At 42.0% G+C, this 12,945-nt stretch overlaps 1 protein-coding gene and 1 pseudogene across 11 annotated transcripts in view; one reads left to right on the plus strand and one right to left on the minus strand.

The window, feature by feature from the left end:
* The window catches only part of MTMR3 (myotubularin related protein 3), a 141,819-nt gene that overhangs the window by 22,645 nt on the left and 106,229 nt on the right, over window positions 1-12,945 (plus strand). The window lies entirely within an intron of this gene.
* Window positions 11,405-11,904, minus strand: LOC118018640 (annotated as a pseudogene).

Below are 12,945 nucleotides of genomic sequence, written 5' to 3' on the forward strand. Positions count from 1 at the left end.
TCTTTATCATAAATAGCTATAGGGGTGCCTGGGTGGCTCGGTTGTTGGGCATCTGCCTTCGGCTTGGGTCAGGATCCCAGGGTCCTGGGATTGAGCCCCGCATCGGGCTCCCTGCTCCGTGGGAAGCCTGCTTCTTCCTCTCACGCTCCCCCTGCTTGTGTTCCCTCTCTCGTTGTGTCTCTTTCTGTCAAATAAATAAATCTTAAAAAAAAAATAACTATAAATTTGCTACTTGTTGAAAAATAGTGTTATTTTATTCCCTCAGGTTGAGCTTTGAAAGATAAAAAATTAGTAGAAAGTGAGCCCTCTCTGTGTCTTAGAGGTGCCTGGATACTACTAAATGTAGGTCATTGTTTGAATTGAATTCTGAGTGTACATGCAGTTATGTAGAACAAAATCAGCTTGCATGGGACTGGAAGTACTGGAAAGATAAAACTAGTTGGTAGCAAACTGTCAGTTAAACTGAGTGATGGATCAGCAAAGAATTTGGGACTGCTGGGTTTTAGTTATAACACCCAATTGTTTTGAAATGATTAACTTTGAAACAAAGTAATTTAAAACTTGATATGCCAGAAAATTTGAGATTCCTTTCACTTAAAAAATGTCTTTTAAAGAAGGAGGCATTTCTGCAGAGAGATTTAGCTTCCCAAGTGTTGTAGGAATCTCAGCCATTGCTGTGGTAATTATGATTGCCCCGAATGTGGGTTTCATGTTATCCTTTAGTTTCAATTTGTGCCATCACTGAATGAATTTTTAAAATAAGATTGCTCTGTTTCTTGATAAACTATCATATGTAAGCCCATTAAATTGAACTTTTCCTTTTTTTTCCCCATCATAGGACTTACTGTAATTTTAGGTCAGTAGTTCAGTTCCGAGTGTTAGATTTCCTTATTTTTTCCTTATTATTTTTTTTTTGGGGGGGGGGTTATATTTGGAGGCTTATTACTGATTCTTAGGTTGTATCCTTAAATCAGTTTTTTGGACATTAGGGACTCCCCCAACACTTTATTATATATACTAGCAAAAGGAATAGGGTATTCATTGTGTTTTTGAAATCTTGTATTTAATTCATGGAATCAGAATAATTTATAGATAGTAGCTAGTCATTGCTTTTAATTTATTCAGCAAGATATCTCAGTCCTCATTTTCTGGTGTCTTAAGGTTGAACATGTGTAGCAGGTCTGGCCAATTTTTTGTCTGTCCCTCTTGAGTACTGATTGGCATTTGATCCAAAGGGCCAATAGGCATACTTGACTGGTATTGATAACAGATGACAGGAGCAAGCTGTCAGTGTTCTTCTGGGCTTGTGAAGTTAGGAAGCTAGCAGGAGGCAGGAGGTCTGTCTACAGTGGGAGAGAATGAGGCCAAATGAGTAAAGAGGAGTGTGAGATAGATGGATCTGGTGGCGCTGAGCCTTTGAGGCCCTACTGCCTGAAGTTCATTCTTTGTTTCAGTATCCTGTGAGCCAGTCAGTTCTGATTTTGTTAGCTTGGTTTTCTTTTACTTAATAATGGAGAGTTCTGACTAATAATATCTAGTATTAGTCTAATACTGTTTCTACAGTAACTTTCTAAGCATTTAAAGATAGTTTGGACTTCAGTCTCAGGGTAAATGTTTAAGATACATGGATAAACTCAGCCCATAGTGGGGTGAAAATAAGTATCTTTCCATTTGCAGTGGGGTCTTTACTTAGAGTGAAACGTGTTTAAAATGGATATGGAATGGATCAGTATTCTTTTCCAACCACTAATACCTATACAGTGTAGAAGTTTCCTTTATTTAAAGAGATTATCACCATAATAAATAGAAGAGCAAAGATACTGGGGCACCTGGGTGGCTCAGTCTTTAAGCGTCTGCCTTCGGCTCGGGTCGTGGTCCCAGGGTCCTGGGATCGAGCCCCGCATCGGGCTCCCTGCTCAGTGGGAAGCCTGCTTCTCCCTCTCCCACTCCCCCTGCTTGTGTTCCCTCTCTCGCTGTGTCTTTCTCTGTCAAATAAATAAATAAAATCTTTAAAAAAAAAAAAAGAGCAAAGATATGAAGTCAGATTATAATAATCATTGCACTGATTAGGCATAAATATCCTCTTTAGTGTTTTCTCACAAAGAAGGTATAGTAAGGTAGATGTGATTAATGAGGTATCAAGAGCAGCTTTCTCGTCTTCCTTTTTAATAAGCTGTTGGCATTATGTAGTGTTACAAAATTTGGTTCTTTTGTAATGTGACTGTAATTGCTTGCGTGTAACACAGGTGAAAATGAAAGGTGAGTACTCAGAACTTTCTTTCAGAATTGTTCTTTTGGAAGCCTTTGATTAATGGGATTAATGGGTAAGAGCTGCAGTGAACATGAAGAACTTTAAAATATTCCAGTCCCAAAATAAACTTGACCATTGGCAAGAGCTTGGTAAGCCAAGTGTTTGAGATGTCTGTGCTGCACTTTTAGTTTAATTTGTTTTAGCTGGCTTGCTCTGTGTAACTTGAAACTTCCTTTAAGGCTTCACTGTGGGTTAAATGCAGTACATGGAGCTCCATCAGAAGGGACTTAGTTGTACAAATCTCTTGGTCATCCCTAAAGCATACATTCTGAGTTTAGATTTCAGTGAAATGGTCTGTACCCCCAAACATGGTTCCACTAGTTACTAAGGGTACTTAACTCTAAGATTTAGAAAAATACTTGCTTTATTCAGAGCACATGTGTATATTTCTGCTTTTTTTTTTTTGCTGCCATGGGGAAAAGATTAGCTTTATTGAGGCATAATTTGCATAAAATAAAATTTACCCATCTTTAATTATGTAATTTGAGTTTTTATAAATGTAAAAAGTCATATAGCCACTCATATTTGTCACCTCAAAAAGGGCACCCCTTGCACCCTTAAAGGTCACTCCCCTTCTTCTATCCCTATCTCTGGCAGTTACTGATCACTTTCTGTAACTATAGTTTTGCCTTTTCCCCTAAAATGTCATATAAATAGAATCACACAGTATGTACTATTTTGTGAATGCCCTCTTTCACTTAGCATAAAGCTTTTGAGATTCATCCCTGTTATTAAAAGAAGTAGTAGGTTCTATTTATTTATTTATTAAGATTTTATTTATTAATTTGACAGAGACACACAGGGAGAGAGGGAACACAAGCAGGGGGAGTGGGAGAGGGAGAAGCAGGCTCCCCACCAAGCAGGGAGCCCGATGTGGGGCTTGATCCCAGGACCCCGGGATCATGACCCAAGCCGAAGTCAGACGCTTAACAACTGAGCCACCCAGGTGCCCCTCTAATTGCTAAGTAGTATTCCATTGGATATTCCACAATTTCTTTATTCTCTAGTTGATGGGTATTTAGGTTTCTAGTTTTTGGCTGTTATGGTAAAGCTCTTAAGAATATGTGCATAGATGTCTTTGTATGGGCATGTGTTTTCATTTCTCTAGGTTAAATACCTAGGGAGCGGAAATTGCGGGATTGTATAGTAAATGTATGCTTATAACTTTATAAAAAACTGCCAAACTATTTTCCCAAGTGACTATACTGCTTCACATTCCCATCACCAGTGTATGAGAATTCCAGGAGCTCAGCATCCTTTTTTTTTTTTTTTTAAATTTTTTTATTAACATGTGATGTATTATTTGTTTCAGGGGTACAGGTCTGTGATTCATCAGTCTTACACAATTCACTGTGCTCACCATAGTACATACCCTCCCCAATGTCCATCACCCAGCTACCGCATCCCTCCCACCTCCCTCCACTCCAGCAACCCTGTTTGTTACCTGAGATTAAGAGTCTCTTATGGTTTGTCTCCCTCTCTGGTTTTGTCTTGTTTCATTTTTCCCTCCCTTCCACTATGATCCTCTGTCTTGTTTCTCAAATTCCTCATATCAGTGAGATCATAGGATACTTACCTTTCTATGATTGACTTATTTCGCTTAGCGTAATACCCTCTAGTTCCATACACGTCATTGCAAATGGCAAGATTTCATTTTTTTGATGGCTGCATAATATTCCATTGTATTATATACCACATCTCCTTTTTTTTTTTTTTTTATTCATGAGAGACAGAGCGAGAGAGAAAGGCAGAGGGAGAAGCAGGCTCCCAAGGAGCAGGGAGCCCGATGTGGGACTTGATCCCAGGACCTTGAGATCATGATCTGAGCCAAAGGCAGACGCTTAACCATCTGAGCCACCCAGGTGCCCCTATACCACATCTTCTTTATCCATTCATCTGTTGATGGACATCTAGGCTCTTTCCATAGTTTGGCTATTGTGGACATTGCGGTGCATGTGCCCCTTTGGATCACTATTTGTATCTTTGGGATAAATACCCAGTAGTGCAGTTGCTGGGTTGGAGGGTACCTCTATTTTCAACTTCTGAGGAACCTCCATACTGTTTTCCGGAGTGGCTGCACCAGCTTAAATCCCCACCACGAGTGTAGGAGGGTTCCCCTTTCTCCACATCTCGCCAACATCTGTTGTTTCCTGACTTGTTAATTTTAGCCATTCTGACTGGTGTGAGGTATCTCATTGAGATTTTGATTTGTATTTCCCTGATGCCGAGTGATGTTGAGTCCTTTTTCATGTGTCTGTTGGCCATTTGGATGTCTTCTTTGCAGAAATGTCTGTTCGTGTCTTCTCCCCATTTCTTGATTGGATTATTTGTTCTCTGGGTGTTGAGTTTGGTAAGTTCTTTTTTTTTTTTTTAAAGATTTTATTTATTTATTTGAGAGAGAATGAGAGAGAGCACATGAGGGGGGGCGGGGCAGAGGGAGAAGCAGACTCCCTGCCGAGCAGGGAGCCCGATGCGGGACTCGATCCTGGGACTCCAGGGTCATGACCCGAGCCGAAGGCAGTCGCTTAACCAACTGAACCACCCAGGTGCCCTGAGTTTGGTAAGTTCTTTATAGATTTTGGATACTAGCCCTTTATCTGATATGTCATTTGTAAATACCTTCTGCCATTCTGTCGGTTGTCTTTTGGTTTTGTTGGTCTTTTGGTTTTGTTGACTGTTTCCTTTGCTGTGCAAAAGCTTTTTATTTTGATGAAGTCCCAGTAGTTCATTTTTGTCCTTGCTTCCCTTGCCTTTGGCAATGTTTCTAGGAAGAAGTTGCTGCAGCTGAGGTCCAAGAGGTTGCTGCCTGTGTTCTCAAGGATTTTGATGGATTCCTGTCTCTCATTTAGGTCTTTCATCCATTTTGAGTCTATTTTTGTGGGTGGTGTAAGGAAATGGTCCAGTTTCATTCTTCTGCATGTGGCTGTCCAATTTTCCCAACACCATTTGTTGAAGAGACTGTCTTTTTTCCATTGGACATTCTTTCCTGCTTTGTCAAAGATTAGTTGACCATAGAGTTGAGGGTCCATTTCTGGGCTCTCTATTCTATTCCATTGATCTATGTGTCTGTTTTTGTGCCAGTACCATGCTGTCTTGAGGATGACAGCTTTGTAATAGAGCTTGAAGTCTGGAATTGTGATGCCACCAGCTTTGCTTTTCTTTTTCAACATTCCTCTGGCTATTCGGGGTCTTTTCTGGTTCTGTACAAATTTTAGGATTTGTTCCATTTCTTTGAAAAAAGTTGATGGTATTTTGATAGGGATTGTATTAAATGTGTAGATTGCTGTAGGTAGCGTAGACATTTTCACAATATTTGTTCTTCCAATCCATGAGCATGGAACGTATTTCCATTTCTTTGTGTCTTCCTCAATTTCTTTCATGAGTATTCTATAGTTTTCTGAGTACAGATTCTTTGCCTCTTTGGTTAGATTATTTCTAGATTTTTCTTATGGTTTTTGGTGCAATTGTAAATGGGATTGACTCCTTAATTTCTCTTTCTTCTGTCTTGTTGGTGTGTAGAAATGTAGCTTATTTCTATGCATTGATTTTATATCCTGCCACTTTACTGAATTCCTCTATGAGTTCTAGCAGTTTTGGGGTAGAGTCTTTTGGATTTCCCACATAAAGTATCCTATCATCTGCAAAGAGTGAGAGTTGACTTCTTTGCAGATTCGGATGCCTTTTATTTCTTTTTGTTGTCTGACTGCTGAGGCTAGGATTTCTAGTACTATGTTGAATAGCAGTGGTGATAGTGGACATCCCTGCCGTGTTCCTGACCATTGAGGATGATATTTGCTGTGGGTTTTTCATAGATGGCTTTTATGATATTGAGGTATGTACCCTCTATCCCTACACTGTGAAGACTTTTAATCAAGAAAGGATGCTGTACTTTGTCAAATGCTTTTTCTGCAACTATGGAGAGGATCATATGGTTCTTGTTCTTTTATTAACGTATTGTATCACATTGATTTGCAGATGTTGAACCAACCTTGCAGCCCAGGGATAAATCCCACTTGGTCGTGGTGAATAATCCTTTTAATGTACTGTTGGATCCTATTGGCTAGTATTTTGGTGAGAACTTTTGCATCCATGTTCATCAGGGATATTGGTCTGTAGTTTTCCTTTTTGATGGGGTCTTTGGTTTTGGGATCAAGGTAATGCTGGCCTCATAAAATGAGTTTGGAAGTTTTCCTTCCATTTCTGTTTTTTGGAACAGTGTCAGAAGAATAGGTATTAATTCTTCTTTAAATGTTTGGTAGAATTCCCCTGGGGAGCCCTCTGGCCCTGGGCTCTTGTTTGTTGGGAGATTTTTGATTACTGCTTCAATTTCCTTACTGGTTATGGGTCTGTTCAGGTTTTCTATTTCTTCCTGGTTCAGTTTTGGTAGTTTATACGTCTCTAGGAATGCATCCATTTCTTCCAGATTATCTAATTTGCTGGCATAGAGTTGCTCATAATATGTTCTTATAATTGTTTGTATTTCTTTGGTGTTGGTTGTGACCACTCCTCTTTCATTCATGATTTATTTGGGTCCTTTCTCTTTTCTTTTTGATAAGTCTGGCCAGGGGTTTATCAGTCTTACTAATTCTTTCAAAGAACCAGGAGCTCAGCATCCTTAACACTTAGTATTGTCAGTCTTTTTATTAGTTTTAGCCATTCTTGGTGGGTCTGTAGTGATACCTTATTGTGGTTTTATTTTGCAATTTCCATATGATCGTCTTTTTATGTGCTTATTTGTCATTCATTTATTTTCTTCATTGAAGTATCCCTTTCAAATCTTTTGCCCGTTAAAAAAAATTAGGTTGTTTTTTGTTTACTGTTGCAAGAATTCTTCATATACTGTGGATATGAGTCCTTGATCACAGGGTTTTGCAAATCACATGTTTTATAAATATGTTCTTGCAGTTTGTGGTTTGCCTTTTCATTTCCTTAACAGTATCTTTCAAAGATTGAGAAACTTTTATGAAGTCTAAGTTACGGTTTACTTTTTCCTTTATTATTAATGCCCTTTATAGCTATTTAAGGAGTCTTCTCTAAACCTAAGCTCACTAATATTTACTTAAATTTTCTTCAGGAATTTTTATAGTTTTATGTTCTGCATTTAGGTCTGTGAAGCACTTCAAGGTAAAATCTGTTTAATGAATGAGGTAAGGGTTGAGGTTCATCTTTTTGTATATGGTTATCTAAATTTTTCTCAAATGCCTTAGCTGCATCCCACAAATTGACATATTGTGTACTTCCATTTAGTCTGAAATATTTTCCAATTTCTTTCTGGCTATGGGTTATTTAGATATGTATTGTTCAATTAACAAGTATTTGGGGTTGTTTGAGATATTGTTACGGATTTCTAATTTAATATTTGAATAGAGAACAGACTATAAGATTTCAGTCTTTTGAATTTTGAGATTTTTTTGTGGGAAGGCATATCATAGTGAATATTCTATGTGTCCTAGGAAAGAAGGTTTATCTTGCAGGTAGATATCAATTATTGGTTGGTAGTATCATTAGAGTCTTTTTTTTTTTTTAAGATTGATTTATTTGAGAGCGATAGAGAGCAAGAGCGCTCGAGAGCCAGTGGTGGGGGCAGAGGGAGAGAGAATCTCAAGCAGATTCCCCACTGAGTGCAGAGCCTGATGCAGGGTTTGATCCCAGATCATGACCTGGGCTGAAATCGAGAGTTGGATGCTTAACTGACTGAGCCACCCAGGCACCCCTTATTAGAGTCTTTTTTTTTTAAGATTTATTTATTTATTTGACAGAGATAGCGAGAGCAGGAGCACAAGCAGGGGGGGAGTGGGAGAGGCAGAAGCAGGCTTCCCGCGGAGCAGGCGCCCCTAGAATCTTTTATATATGTATATATTTTTTGTCGATTTGTTCTATTACTGAAAGAGGAGTGCTGAAATCTCAAGCTGCAATTGGGGATTCAGTTCTGTCAGTTTTTTTTTTTTTTTTTTTTTTGAGAGAGAGAGAATGACAGAGAGAGAGAGAGAAGGAGAAGGGTGAGGGTCAGAGGGGGAAGCAGACTCCCTGCCGAGCAGGGAGCCCGATGGCGGGACTCGATCCCGGGACTCCAGGATCATGACCTGAGCTGAAGGCAGTCGCTTAACCAACTGAGCCACCCAGGCGCCCTCAGTTCTGTCAGTTTTTACCTCATATATTGTGAAGGTCTGTTTATTTGTTTTAAGATTTTATTTATGGGGTACCTGGGCAGCTGAGTCGGTTAAGCATCTGCCTTTGGCTCAGGTCATGATCCCAGGGTCCTGGGATCGAGTCCCACGTCGGGGAGCCTGCTTCTCCCTCTCACTCTGCCATTCCCCCTGCTTTTTAAAAATCTTAAAAATGATTTTATTTACTTGAGATAAAGCAAGAGAGAGTGAGCATGATGAGCTGGTGGGGAAGGGTCAGAGGTAGAGGGAGAAGCAGACTCTCCCACTGAGTATGGAGCCTGATGCGGGGCTTGATCCCAGGACCCTGGGATCATGACCTGAGCTGAAGGCAGACACTTAACTGGCTGAGCCTCCCAGGTGCCCCTTGAAGGTCTGTTTTTAGTTGCATACATATTTTAGGATTGTTAGGTCTTCTCAGTAAATTTACCCTTTAATCATAAACGACTTGTCCCATTTTATCTTGGTAATATTTGCTATCTCCAGGACCTCTTTGTCTGATATGAATATAGTTCTTGTAGCTTTTCTATGACTAGTATTTGCATGGTGTGTCTTTTTCATTCCTTTTATATTCAGCTTATGTCTTTATATTTACAGTGTATTTCTTATAGTTAGCATATAATTAGGTCTTTTTTTTTTAAGATTTTATTTTTAAGTAATCTCTATACCCAACGTGGGACTCAAACTCATAACCACAAGATCAAGAGTTCCATGCTCCCCATCAACCGAGCCAGCCAGGTACCCTATAGGCCTTGATTTTTAAATTTGGTTTGACAATCTCTGCCTTTTAATTAGTGTCTTTACAAAGATCCATTAACATTTAATGTAAATATTGATATGGTTAGGTTTAAGTCTGCCATCTGGCATTTGTTTTGAATTGCGGGTATCCACTTGGACCTACAAGATTATTGAGGTATAGTTGATACATAGTATTACATTAATTTCAGATGGAATCTAAGATTATTTTAAACTGACAGTATTTGATATACAATAGATGTAGAAGCCCTTTTGGAGCTTCTGTTATCTGTCTAAAAGCAGAAACTTGGGAGTGAGTCTTCCGTGAATCCCCTTCCGAAGGAATTTTCATGGCCATAAAGAAAAAAAAAATGAATAAGACCACTCACCCCTGCATAAACAGACATTATCACAAATTTGCTTATCTTCTGTTTATTCCTCTAGAAACCCATTTGTTCTTCCTAAAGGAGCCTTTCAACTCCTCCCTCTCCTAATAAATTAAGTATATAAGGCCCCATCTTCAGCTGTTTAGAAAGTCACAACTTTTGTGTGTTCATATATATATGAGTAAACTTTGCCCTCCTCCCATCATTTTCAGTTTAATTTGCAGGCCTCCAGTATTGAACTAAAGAGCAGAGGAAAAGTTGTTCCTCCCTGACGCTATTCATCTATTCTTCTTTTTTTAATTACAAAAAATATTTTTTTAAAGTAATCTCTACACCCAGCATGGGCCTCAAACTCATGATCCTGAGATCAAGAGTCGCATGCTCCACTGACAGAGCCAGCCAGGCACCCCCCCCAATCTCATCTATTCTTAATTTTTTCTTTTCTTGCCATTTTTTGGATTGTTTTGTGATATTTACTTTATCTCCTACATTAGTATATTAACTGTACTTATTTATTTCCATAGCTGCTGTAGGGTGTATAGTAAGCCCTTTTAACTTACCATGGTCTACTTTTAAATAATAATATACTACTTGATGTATAACGTAAGAGTCCTATGGTAGTATATCTCCATTTTCCCTCTTAGTCTTTGTGCTATTTGTCATTTTACTATGAGATATGTTATAAAACCCGTAATTCAGTGTTATATTTGCTTTAAATTTTTTTTTTTAAAGATCTTTATTTATTTGTCAGAGAAGACAAGCAGGGGGACCGGCAGGCAGAGGGAGAAGCAGGCTCCCCACTGAGCAAGGAGCCTGATGTGGGACTTGATCCCAGGACCCTAGGATCATGACCTGAGCCGAAAGCAAATGCTTAACTAACTGAGCCTCCCAGGCGTCCCTATATTTGCTTTAAAAAGCTATCTTTTAAAGAGGAAAAGTTATTTTATATTCAAATTCTTTGAGTTGTTTTTATTTTTTTTTAGAAAAGTCTCTTTTAAGTTTTTAAATGAAAATTTCACCCTGGTGAGATGATTGATCTGGGAAGTAAATCCAAGGCAAGCTCTCCACTCTGTCCGGTGGGACACACAGTGGGAGAGGCAGGGTGGCCGAGGAGGATCAGGACCCCTGCTAGGCAGAGCCTGAGTCTCTGGCCCATGCCAGCTCTTTAGTTCTGCACAAGCCCCGCACATCTGGCTGGCAGCGGGTGACACCAGAAGAGACCTGGAGCTGCAGGGCCCCTGAGGAGCCAGCCACGGAAGTCCGGTTAGGGAGAGCTCGGATGGCAAGGGGCTTCCATACCTTCGGCCGACAGGCGCTTCAGGGAGCCCCTGCTGTGGAACTCCTTGAGTGGATCCACGGTGGTCCTCGATTCCCGAAGGCGTGACCTCCGAGAGGCAGCTAGCAGACCCCTCATGACTGCAGGATCACCCCATCTGGCTTCCAAGCACCTGTCCTGGGATGAGGGGTGGAGGGAAGGGGTGCTGGCCCAAGGGGACGCTCTGGTCCTTCTCTGCTGACCCCAAGACCTCGGTCAGCCAGCCCCATTCTCACATACATTAGTTATATTTATATTTTCATATATATTATAGTTAGAAAGAGAAAAAAACTTGTCTGATGAGGGACTCCTGAAGGACCAAGAGGCTCAGGAAGTTTACTGCCCCCCCCCCCAACCCACAAAAATTATTTTATAAAATCTTCCAGTGCCATCTTCAGGAAACTCCCACCTGCCCCGGCTCCCCCCTGTGTCCCACGACCCTGGACTGCCCCCCCCCCCCCAGCTCCAGCCCAGCGCCCGGCAGCATCCAGTCTCATCTCTGGCCATCCATGGCAGCCATGGCTTTGTGCTGGGCACCACCCTGCTGCACTCCGGGGGGCCACGTGGGCTGTGGGTGGTGGAGGTGGTGGAAGCTGTGGGCCGTGGGGGAGGAGGGTGGGATACAGGCGGCCTGGTGGCTGGGTGGGGACGAGGCCCAGAAGGGGCTGAAGCTTGCATGGGGGGAGCAGGCCACGGCCGTCATGGGACTATTGCTGCCCTGCAAGCCCTCGGAGGCACGAAGCTTGGAGAACATAGCCAGTGCGTCAGGGAAGTTGGGCGGTGTGGCAGGTGTGTTGCTTGGGGTGCACATCATCTGGTGGTGGTGGTGGCTGTTGGGAATGTTGGTTTCTTGGAAAAACGTGCTCAGGGCGGTCTCGAACTGCCAGTGGCCGCCTGCAGCAGCTGCTTCGCCTGGTCGGCCGCGCAGCTCGCGGCCAGCACGAACTGGTTGATCATGACCTGGTGCCGCAGCTCGTCCATGTTCACCGACATGGCTCCGGGCGCCGCGCGATCCCGGTTCGTCGGCCGCTGCAGGCCGGCCGCCCTCGGCTCGCGCTCGCCGCCGCCTGCCCGCGGCCTCCGGACCCTCGCCGCCCGCCGCCCGCCGCCCTCCCGGCGAGTGTCCCGGTCCGGCTCCCGCGGCCGCCGACACCACCAAGACTTGTTTTTATTTAAAGCTTTGTTGAGGTAGGCCAAGAGAGGAGTGTCCTAGGGCTAGTTTAGCTCTGCTGATGCCTTCTCATCTGAATGCTCTTGAGTGTTCAGCAAGGTCTCTCTCTACTCCGGTTGGTCAGAATCAGAGGTCTGTAAACTCCAGTGGTAGTTATGTTTATAGTACCCCAGTAGTTGCTCATTACCCAATGGTTCTTCCTTTTTTTTTTAAAGATTTTATTTATTTATTTGACAGAAAGAGAGAGCGTACAAGTAGAGGAAGTGGCAGAAGAGAGGGAGAAGCAGGCTCTCCACTGAGCAGCGAGCCTGATGCGGGGCTTGATCCCATGACCCTGGGATCATGACCTGAGCCAAAGGCAGACGCTTAACCGACTAAGCCACCCAGGCGTCTGCCTCCCAATGGTTCTTCTTTACCCACCTTCCTGGACTCTCACCCTATGCATGTACAGCTTAGTTTAGTAAAGACACAAGAATGCCCCATAGGGTACAGCTGCCTCAGCCTTCTGAAACTTGTATTTGAGTTTCTGTTGGATTTCTGCTCTGCTTGGATTCCCCCTTTTTGGCCAGGGTGTGGAAAGTACTTCGGGACGAAAAGTTTAGGTAGTTACAGGTTTCAGGTAGTTTGTCTCCCTTCTGTCTGGGATGGTAGTTCTGAGCTGTCTATTGTCCAACATCCAGGAATTGTTTCATATATTATGTCCAGTGTTCTAATTGGTTATGGTGAGAGGGCTAGTCCCAAACCAGTTACTCTATTGTAGCTAGACTAATCTTTTAGAAATGAAAGATTCTGCATGATAAAAGCTATTATAATGGGCACCCGGCTGGCTCAGTCAGTAGAGCAGGTGACTCTTGATCTTGGGG

Source organism: Mirounga leonina, unplaced genomic scaffold (assembly GCF_011800145.1).
Source record: "Mirounga leonina isolate KUSES-001 unplaced genomic scaffold, KU_Mleo_1.0 Mir_171, whole genome shotgun sequence".
NCBI lineage: Eukaryota > Metazoa > Chordata > Mammalia > Carnivora > Phocidae > Mirounga > Mirounga leonina.